The following is an 11,180-nucleotide window of genomic DNA, read 5'->3' on the forward strand; positions in this document are numbered from 1 at the left end:
GTGTGTGTGTGTGTGTGTGTGTGTGTGTGTGTGTGTGTGTGTGTGTGTGTGTGTGTGTGTGTGTGTGTGTGTGTGTGTGTGTGTGTGCACCCGTTTACCGACTGTCACCCACCAGGCTCTTTATAGCTGCTGGAAAGTACTGGAGTTATAAGTACAATTCCTGAGGTTTTAATTTACTTTACTTGAGTACGTCTATTTTTTTGATACTTTTTTATGTCTACTCCGCAACATATCAGACGCAAATACCTCACTACGATTATTTGTCAGCTTTTAGTTACTAGTTACTTTGTAGATTTAGATTAGTATTACATACCATACAGTACATTGACCACCTCCTCCCTATTTTATACTGCGGCTATTCAAACATAGCTGACCAATAAGCTCACGTGCGTGCGTTCGTGTGTGTGTGTGTGTGTGTGTGTGTGTGTGTGTGTGTGTGTGTGTGTGTGTGTGTGTGTGTGTGTGTGTGTGTGCGCGCGCGCGTGCGCGCGCGTCTGTGCGCGCGTGTGTGTGTGTGTGTGTGTGTGTGTGTGTGTGTTGCACTTTTACCTTAGCGCTAGGTATGCTCTTGGTTGCTTGTTATTGCAGAAAATGCACTTATAACCTCTGGTGATTAGTAGCTTTCGTTCCCTACCTTTGTTGATTGCACTTATTGTAAGTCGCTTTGGATAAAAGCGTCTGCTAAATGACTGTACTGTACTGTACTGTACTGTGTGTGTGTGTGTGTGTGCGTGTGTGTGTGTGTGTGTGTGTGTGTGTGTGTGTGTGTGTGTGTGTGTGTGTGTGTGTGTGTGTGTGTGTGTGTGTGTGTGTGTGTGCGCGTCTGTGCGTGTGTGCGTGTGCGTGTGTGTGTGTGTGTGTGTGCGCATCTGTGCGTGTGTGCGTGTGTGCGTGTGTGTGTGCGTCTGTGCGTGCGTGCGTGCGTGCGTGCGTGCGTGCGTGCGTGTGTGTGTGTGTGTGTGTGTGTGTGTGTGAAAAATGACTGTAATGTAATGTAATGTAATGTTATGTGTGTGTGTGTGTGTGTGTGTGTTCAGTCTGTAATTAGCAGCATGTGTGCAGATGCTCGCTGTGTGTTTGTTGTTGTTCCTCCTCAGCATCATGTCTGATGTGAAACTTTTACGACTATGTTTCACACTCTGTCACTTCCCTCTGCTCGCTCGCCGCACAAACGTACACCCACACAGCACTGGGTGAAAAGCAATGATTTTGGGAGGGTATCCCTCAGGCATACCCCTGATACTTAAGGGAGTATGTGTGTGTATGCTGCCCTCATTCATTAATGTACCACCTCCCACATACCTCCCACATATTCAGGTGTATGTACCATTTCTGAGACCTTCATTTGCATGTCTGCCAGCAAGGACCTCACACACACACCCACCCCTCCCACCCCTCTCACCCTTCCACCCCAACCACTTCTGAGCATGTGCAGAAAACTACATTTGATTGGAAGCTGTGGCTTATAACCCCACCCACCCACCCCACATTATGCATGCTAATTCTTGTATAAACCCCCTAGTTTATACCCCCCCCCCCCCCCCCCCCCAGGGGCTGTGGCTTGTCCCCCCCCCCACCCCCAATGGGAGGGGTGGTTTATAGTTCCCCCCCACTACCTGCACTAATTTATATATATATATATATCCACACACACAAACAATATAGAAAAACACATAGATAGGCAGAACTCATGTAATTATGTTTATTGATCAAGAAAAATAAATGTATACAAAACAATGGAACAGGAGCACACAGATAAGGTAAACTGTTTCAAAGAAAAGTATTTTGTTCCAGGGACCCAGAAGCAAAGATTTGAGTTAAAAATGTTCACTCTAAAAAATATATATTCAAATATTCTGAATCAGAATCAGGTTTATTGTCACATCACAGGTTTAATTAAAAAAAGTGGGTGAAATTTGTGTCTATATACTCACACTAGTACCTGAGATAAGATATGTGAACATAGCAGCAATGTATACTGTGCATGATATACTTATGGACGTTAGTTAAGGTGCTTGGGAAAAAAAGTTAAAAGTCAGTGCGTTATACACAGGATTACGGTGCAAAATGTCAGTGTGTGTCGACCGCATAATCCACATAGACTGACATATAGTCAGCAAGTAGTGACATGAAGAAGAGCAAAGAAAAATAGCGGGAAAAGGAAAACAAAGTCACTTGTAGGCTACTCATGTAATCCACGGTGGCTGGGTCCAAGGAAGAGCTAAATCCAAGTCATGTGTCCCTGGTATAATCCACAGGAAGAAATACAGAAAATAAAGAAATATATTTTGTTCCAGGGACCCCAGAAGCAAAGATTTGAGTTAAAATGTTTGCACTAAAAACATAGTCCTCAAGCTCTTTGTCGTCAAGCATTGGGTCCTGGAGAACACAGCGTTTGGTACAAGGTCCTGGAGATGATCTTGTGAACTTCTTCCTGCTGGAGGGCTGAAGATCCAAAATGGAAGTCCATCTTTGGAGTTGCTCTGTGTCCTCAAGCATTGGGTCCTGGAGAATGCAGCGTTTGGTATGAGGTTTTGGAGATGATCTCCTGAACTTTGGACTGCTGGAGGGCTGAAGATCCAAAATGGCAGTCCTTGAAGCCTTGAAGAAAAACAGAAGAAGAAAAAAAGAATTACAATTAAACCACAAAACCACTGAAACCGGAACACAACAATGTTAATACAATTACCACACTCTACCACACTACTCTGTGTGTGTGTGTGTGTGTGTGTGTGTGTGTGTGTGTGTGTGTGTGTGTGTGTGTGTGTGTGTGTGTGTGTGTGTGTGTGTGTGTGTGTGTGTGTGTGTGTATTGCCTGCTGACTGTCTGCTGAATCTTCTGCTGAAAACCAAGCCATTGTCCTGCAAATTGCAATTTATTCTGGAGATTACCTGTTAAAACTCCGAAAGGTCCTCACACATGTACCGCTGGGTGCCAACAACTGTAAAATAATATAACAGCAATTACAACTCAGAAAACTTCAACTGAAACAGGAGTGCACAAAAAAAAGTTAAATGAAGAGTGTGGGTGTGTAGTACCTTATAAAACTTCCTCGTCAACAGTGGGGAAATCAATGGAATTCTCCCTGCAAATATCATTTTAGGGGTTAGTGGGATGAAGCAATGCTTTGCCATTGTATTCAATATAGCCACAGTAAAGACAAACTACAAAGCAATCCAACTTTAGTTACTAAAATGTATAAAGTCTGTGTATTTTACTATACTGCATTATGCTGACAAATTAAATCATGGCATATGAATTGACTAGCTACTTGACTAGGCCACATGTTTTAAAACAATCTGAACTCATACAGGTAAAGGAACACTAGCCTGCAACTGATCAAACAGACTGTAGAGAACTGATCAAAGTAAATACAATAAACAGTATAACCTACTAATGATTTACAATTAGATAAAATAGCAGCTTACCATTTACAAAGCTAGTCCAAAAACACCAACAGGCCAGCAGTACATGTTGAGAAGAATGAATTCACCCAACCGCCCAAACAGTTCAAATGTTTGAAAACTCTGTTTGGACACATCTGATTGGATAGACACAAATGTTCCCCTCCCCACCATTTGAATGTGCATGTTAAATGTTGGCAGTCAGAGAGAGAGAGAGAGAGAGAGAAAGATTGGAAATAAACTATTTACTTAGTTTAGTTAGTTTTAACAAGTTAAACGTTACTATGTAGAGGTACTAATGCTTTGCACTAAACAACAAGCACAAAAAAAGAACTTGCATTTTGTTCTTTTGAGCACTACTGGGCCTAGACTAGAAAACAAACTAAATAGTTTATTAACCACATGACTGGTGGTAACCTGTATTTTTGGCAGTGATGGCAGAAGTACTCAGTTATTTTACTTAAATAAAAGTAGCAATACCACAATATAAAAATACAAACAAAATATAAACATAATAAAACAAGTAAAAGGCCTGTGTTCAAAATGTTACTTGAGTAAAAGTTTGAAAAAAGTATTGGCATCAAAATATACTTAAAGTACCAAAAGTGAAAGTATTAAAATGTTTGAAAATGGCAGATCTACAAGCTTGTAGATTGGCTATTTTCAAATAGCCTATGTATAAAATAGGGCTAAAGTGGTTAATATGGTGATAGAGGTGGAGCTCCTATTGTCTGAGAGACCTGAGACAATAGGGCCACTGAACCCATCAACACCTTTCATGCAAATGTTGTGCCTGCATGTAAATCTCTACCCCCCAAAATACACACGAAAACACACATAAAGTAAGCCTTGTTTGTGATATAATTTTAACCATTTAATGACCCTTAAACGTACTTGGTAAAAGTACAAAAGTATTGGTATCAAAATGTGTTCAAGTACTAAAATGTTTGAAAATAGCCGATCTACAAGCTCACAACGCGACGCGTTGTGAGCTTGTAGATCGGCTATTTTCAAATAGCCTAGGTATAAAATAAGGCTAAAGTGGTTAATGTATGTTTTATAATGTAATCATTTATATCTGCAAAGTAACTAGTAGCTAAAGTTTTCAAATAATTGTAGTGGAGTAAAAGTACAATATTTGCCCCAAGACTGCACTCTGATCTCTCTCTGTGTGTGTGTGTGTGTGTGTGTGTGTGTGTGTGTGTGTGTGTGTGTGTGTGTGTGTGTGTGTGTGTGTGTGTGTGTGTGTGTGTGTGTGTGTGTGTGTGTGTGTGTGTGTGTGTGTGTGTGTGTGTGTGTGTGTGTGTGTGTGTGTGTGTGTGTGTGTCATGCTTTATTAGTATGTCCTTTCTGTAAACTAACACTGCTCACCTATGCAAGACCTAAGAACACTTTTTTTTAAAAATATATTTGTATTAGCTTTTCCTTGAATGTCACAATGCAACTTTGGTTCACTGTTTCTCTCTCTCTCTCTCTCTCTCTCTCTCTCTCTCTCTCTCTCTCTCTCTCTCTCTCTCTCTCTCTCTCTCTCTCTCTCTCTCTCTCTCTCTCTCTCTCTCTCTCTCTCTGAGCCCCCCCCCACTCTGAACCCCACACTCCCATTGTTTGAACAAACTCTAATTACATATGTAAGGGAGATTCCCTAGCAGAGAAAAAGAGACACATATCCAGGTATCTTAAAGGCATTTTAAGGTAAACAGTCCCCTCCCGCATTCATTGAAATACTTCCACCAATCATTATGTTTGGTGGGTGTATGCCTTGCCCACGTATCCAGGTATATCACCTTTTTCACCCAGTGCAGGGAATTCACCTGTTCCGGAGCCCCCCCCACCTAGGGTTACTGTTCCTTGGAATAAGGAATCGTCCCTTATTCTGAGGCTAAAACACACGTCCCTTATTAAACGGATATTAAGGGACACACTTTGTTCCTTTCTTTAGGGAATCAATACAAGTTCAAACATCTCAAATACATATCATTGTTGTCGGGCAGAAACCTCTTATCTCTATATTTTAACAGTTTGTGTTTTTCTCGTAAATTAACGTCCTACTTGATCATACTACAGCGTCACACAAAAGCATCAAAAATAGCAGATCTAAAAGCGCGAAGCGACGCGTTTCGATCTTGTAGATCTGCTATTTTGGCTATTATTTTTATTTGAATCCTGAAAAGTAACAGTTTTGACATAATGAGGTTTCAACCCAACAGAGACGATGTGTATTTGGCCACGGACCCCAATCTGACAATATGTTGTGCCAGGGACCCCCCCAGGGACCCCCCCAGGGACCCCCCATACAAGATGTGTGTGTGTAAGATGTTTCAAAAATATTTAAATTATCTGAGCTTGTAAATCAGCTATATTTAAATAGCCGATGTATAGGTTTAAAGTGGTTAACTGTAAAATGTAGCTGGGGAGCTCCCGGAACCCCCCCCCCCCCCTCAAGGACCCCTGGGGGTTCTCAGACCGCACTCCCGGACCACCACTTTATCTTCAAATAGTGTAAATGGTCCTTTAACAGCTCCTAATGCTCATTATAGTCACTATTGGTATCATCAAAGGGAGTTACTGTACACATGAATAGAAACTATATAGTTTGAAATGTTTAAAATGACCAACCCTGCCTAATGATGATGTCACTTCATTTACCAAAACACACAACAAGTTGAAATATGGCGATGAGAAGTTTCCGCCCGACAGAAATATAATATTCTTCATAAACAATAACCGGTATTTAAGTCTATGTCTGGCCCGCCAAGCCATCATTTATAATTCATTTCTAATTTGTACTGTTAGGAATTCACCTGCGTCGTTTACAGCGTTGCCGCCTGCAGCTTTGGACTGGTGACTCTTCTGGTGACAAAGCTCTTTTGTAAAGCATTCATTCATAATACATGATGATGCAGACATTCATAATACATGATGATGCAGACATTCATAATACATGATGATGCAGACATTCATAATACATGATGATGCAGACATTCATAATACATGATGATGCAGACATTCATAATACATGATGCTGACAGACTGACGCTAAAGTCTTCTCTTTCTCTACCCGGCCGTCGGCATTTCTAATTCATGACGGTGTGTCATTCACTCACAAAGGCAATCATTTCTAATTCATAAACACCACCACTTCTGTCGGTCGGTCGGTCGGTCGGTCGGTCTGTCTGTCTGTCTGTCTGTCTGTCTGTCTGTCTGTCTGTCTGTCTGTCTGTCTGTCTGTCTGTCTGTCTGTCTGTCTGTCTGTCTGTCTGTCTGTCTGTCTGTCTGTCTGTCTGTCTGTCTGTCTGTCTGTCTGTCTGTCGGCCGGTCGGTCGGTCGGTCGGTCGGATCGGTCGGTCGGTCGGTCGGTGTCGGGGTTATAAGTATTGTACTTAAGTATAATTTTCAGGTACTTTATACCTCCACTACATCTCAGAGGCAAATATTGTACTTTTACAATTATTTGAAAACTTGAGTTTGAATATTAAGCCGACGTGCAATGGTGCGAAATAAAATAAAAATCATTCATACATGAGTACTTTGACTTTGGTTCTGTAAGCCATTGGTTCTCAAAGTGGGGTCCGGGGACCCCCAGGGGTACTTGAGGGGGTTCCAGGGGGTCCCCAGCTAAATGATGGGTAGGAACCAAATGGACCCTTATTGGTCTGTAACTCTGAGAGTGTACAAATGGAACCAAATGGACCCTAACGAGTCCATTTGGTTCCATTTGTACACTCTCAGAGTTAAATCTAACATTGATTTTACAATATAAATTGGGGTCCCAGAGATAGAAATGCCATTAAATGGCTGTAAAAGGTCTGTAGCCTAATGCATGTCAAACTGGGGGTCCTTCTTTACTGCTAGAGCCGTAAAGATTTTCTCTTATGGGGGTCCTTGGCGTATCTTTTCAAATGGGGGGTCCGCGGGCTAATAGGTGTCAATTTGGGGGTCCTTGACATGAAGAAGTTTGAGAACCACTGCTGTAAGCAGCCTATATATTGAAGATAATACTTTTTATAGTTTTACTCAAGTCAAAGTGTCTGTCATTCAAAGTCAAGTTGTCCCTCAGTATGTTGGAGACATGGGAGAACGCCAGGGGCCACAGTCAGTGCCAGGTGGCGGCCATATTTCCTGGGGGCCCGCCCCCTCAGGGGCCCCGTCTGTGCGCGGGCCCTCACAGACAAAAACACACACAGCACAGACAGTGGAGGACTCTGCCGTGACCTTCGACCTTGGGTGGCCTCTCTGGGGTCAACGGGGGGCCCTCTGCCGTTCTCTCTAGGGGCCCGCACCTGGATCCACGGGGAGGAGTGTGTGTGTGTGTGTGTGTGTGTGTGTGTGTGTGTGTGTGTGTGTGTGTGTGTGTGTGTGTGTGTGTGTGTGTGTGGTGCGTGCGTGCGTGCGTGCGTGCGTGCGTGCGTGCGTGCGTGCGTGCGTGCGTGCGTGCGTGCGTGCGTGCGTGCGTGTGTGCGTGCGTGCGTGCGTGTGCGTGTGTGTGTGCGTGTGTGTGTGCGTGTGCGTGTGCGTGGGGAGGGGTGTGTGTGTGCTGAAGAAATGAATCAGCCACTTAGCGGAGGCGACCCCGCCCCCTCACTTACAGAGCTCACCCCGAAGAGACCCAGAGGTCAAACTCTCACCATCTCTCTCTCTCTCTTCTGTCTGTCTCTCTCTCTCCATCCCCCGCCCCCGGTCTCTCTCTCTTCTCTCTCTCTCTTTCTCCCCCTCTTTCTCCCTCTCTCTCTCTCTCTCTCTCTCTCTCTCTCTCCTCTCTCTCTTCTCTCTCTCTCTCTCTCTCTCTCTCTCTCTCTCTCTCTCTCTCTCTCTCTCTCTCTCTCTCTCTCTCTGTGTTTTTTCCCATGTCTCCAGCCCCCACCTCTCTCATCAGAGGTGAACAAGGAGCTATTTCAGAGCAATATGAGACTGCAGAAACAGACATGGATGTGTGTGTGTGTGTGTGTGTGTGGTGTGTGTGGTGTGTGGTGTGTGTGTGTGTGTGTGTGTGTGTGTGTGTGTGTGTGTGTGTGTGTGTGTGTGTGTGTGTGTGGTGTGTGTCACATCAGAACACTCTCTCACCTCCACATCTGCGTTGCCAGAAAACACTCCCAGCTTCACAAACTGCAGTGATGCAAAGTAACTGAGTATATCTACTCAACTACTGTACTTAAGTATACTTTTGAGGTACTTTTACTTCACTTTGAGTATATCCATTTGTCAATGCTTTACACATCTACTCCACTACATCTTAAGGGCAAATATTGCACTTTTTTACTATTATTTAAAAACGTTAGATTTATATTATTAATACAAAAAACATGCAATTAAGAACCCTTATTTTATAGTATTTCAGCTATTTGAAACAGCTGATCTACAAGTTCACACCACATACCATGGTGACAAGCTTCTAGATTTAGAAGACCGAAAGTTTGCAATAAAAAAAACTAATCTTGTGAGAATGTGACATTCTGCAAAACGAGTACTTTTGGTACTGCAAGAATTTTGATGCCAATACTGAGTATAATGTTGAATAAGGGAAACATCTTCCACCACAACCGTACAGCTATTTTTTATCTATTTAAAGTGGCACTATGTAACTTTTTTGTCCAGTCCAGTCTGTATGGTAGAGTATGTTAATACAATATAACTTATACAGTCTGTATGGTAGAGTATGTTAATACAATATAACTTATACAGTCTGTATGGTAGAGTATGTTAATACAATATAACTTATATAATCTGTATGGTAGAGTATGTTAATACAATATAACTTATACAGTCTGTATGGTAGAGTATGTTAATACAATATAACTTATATAATCTGTATGGTAGAGTATGTTAATACAATATAACTTATATAATCTGTATGGTAGAGTATGTTAATACAATATAACTTATACAGTCTGTATGGTAGAGTATGTTAATACAATATAACTTATATAATGGGGGTGGTTGTATTTGGTCTCCCTATTCTTCTATTGAGACATTTAGATGGTGTCAAAGGTCATGTCTCACCTAGACACAGGATCTGACGCACATTTTGACCTGATGGTCAAGATTACTTTTCTCCAGGCAGGCAACGCTCTATTAGCTCAAAAAAATGTCAGAACTTGCTCAGGAAACCTGGTTCAAATCCGGTGGTAGAAGAGGAAAATTACATAGTGCAGCTTTAACCTTTATTTAACCAGTTAAAAAACACATTGAGTCTCTGTTAGTGTGAACTGGCAAAAGGCTGAAGGCAAATATATATTTTTTGCAAAATACCCCCCATAATAAACCAGGAGATAGGGCAGATTTCAGGGTTCTTCTCAGTGCCACACTGGTTCCCATAAGTATCGCTTGGCCCCGGTTCAAGTTCACATAACAGATGCGACCGAATATTCCGTGTTTTCTGGCGGGGGGGGGGGGGGGGGGCTATATGGGCCCTCTGAGGACCACAGCCAGTCAGCTGTAATTGTACGTCTGAGAGCAAAGCCATAATTAAATATTTTATATCCTATGAAGGTGTGTGGAGGAACAAGTCTCCAGCAGACAATCAAAGAAGCCTCTAAGATTATTATATAAGAAGTGGAAAGCATCTCCTAATCCCCTTAAATGTAAGGCTGTGTTTAAAGAAAGGGCCGTGGCACTAAGCATGTGTGCATGTGGATATCGGGGATTTACGCCGAAGAGGGCAGAAAACTCACTTTTATAAGACACTGGGTCTCAAACATTTTCTTGTCAAGGACCACCTGACTGACATGTATTCGGTCGCAGACGCCCATCTGAAAACATGCTGTGCCCCCCCAGGGACCCCCCATAAGAGAAGATTTGTGTTGTTGTTACAATGTATCCGAACGCATTCCAAGATGTTTCATTTAATCTAAAAATTAAAAAAATTGCGGATCTACAAGCTCACACCGCGTCACATGGCGACACGTTGCCAGCTGGTGGATCAGCTATTTTTGGAACAGCAGAATTATAAAATGCGGTTAAGGTGGTTCAACTGATTTTGATGCTATAACAGACAATCAAAGAAACCTCTAAGATTATAATATGAGAGAGAAAAAGCATCTCCTAATCCGCTTAAGAGCGTAAGGCTGTTTTTAAAGAAAGGCCGTGCAGTTAGCATGTGTGCACATGGATTGTGTGGATTTAACGCTAAAGATGACAGAAAGATCGCTCCATAAGAGACGCATTGTCCCCAAAGTCTTTTTCTCTAAGCAATTATGATGAAATGCGCTGAGTAGCATTGAAACCTAATCGGACGCATACCTGCCTTACCCTCAAAACATCTTTGCTTTGAAACACTGCGTTGCTATATGAAGCAATGCTGCATTTATACCTGGCCGAGTATCGGGTCGTGCATCAAAAATAGCAGATCTACAAGCTCACAGTGCGTCGCATCGCGACGCACTGTGAGCTTATAGATCTGCTATTTTTGATGCGTGGCACCAGCGTGCAAGTAAGTGTAAATCAGGCTTAAGTATAAAACCATGTAAAATGAGTAGGTATTAGTGTCTGCAGTGTGTGTGTGTGTGTGTGTGTGTGTGTGTGTGTGTGTGTGTGTGTGTGTGTGTGTGTGTGTGTGTGTGTGTGTGTGTGTGTGTGTGTGTGTGTGTGTGTGTGTGTGTGTGTGTGTGTGTGTGTGTCACCTTATACAGTAGCAGTGAGCGCCAGGGGCAGATAGAGGAGTCAGATTTGTACATTGTATGACACACACACACACACACACACACACACACACACACACACACACACACACACACACACACACACACACACACACACACACACACACACACACCATCTAGA

General features: G+C 42.6%; 1 long non-coding RNA gene across 1 annotated transcript; it reads right to left on the reverse strand.

Moving 5' to 3' along the window:
- Positions 1–2,068: 2,068 nt before the first annotated feature.
- LOC311046831 lies at positions 2,069–3,468 on the reverse strand. The gene is made up of 4 exons (XR_014600933.1): positions 3,429–3,468; positions 3,039–3,085; positions 2,892–2,941; positions 2,069–2,601 (listed from the first exon to the last, which is right to left on the reverse strand). It is a non-coding gene; the product is annotated as an uncharacterized lncRNA (long non-coding RNA).
- Between the last annotated feature and the right edge of the window lie 7,712 nt (positions 3,469–11,180).

This window comes from Gymnoscopelus microlampas (genome assembly GCF_963454915.1).
Source record: "Gymnoscopelus microlampas genome assembly, chromosome: 6".
NCBI classification, from domain to species: domain Eukaryota; kingdom Metazoa; phylum Chordata; class Actinopteri; order Myctophiformes; family Myctophidae; genus Gymnoscopelus; species Gymnoscopelus microlampas.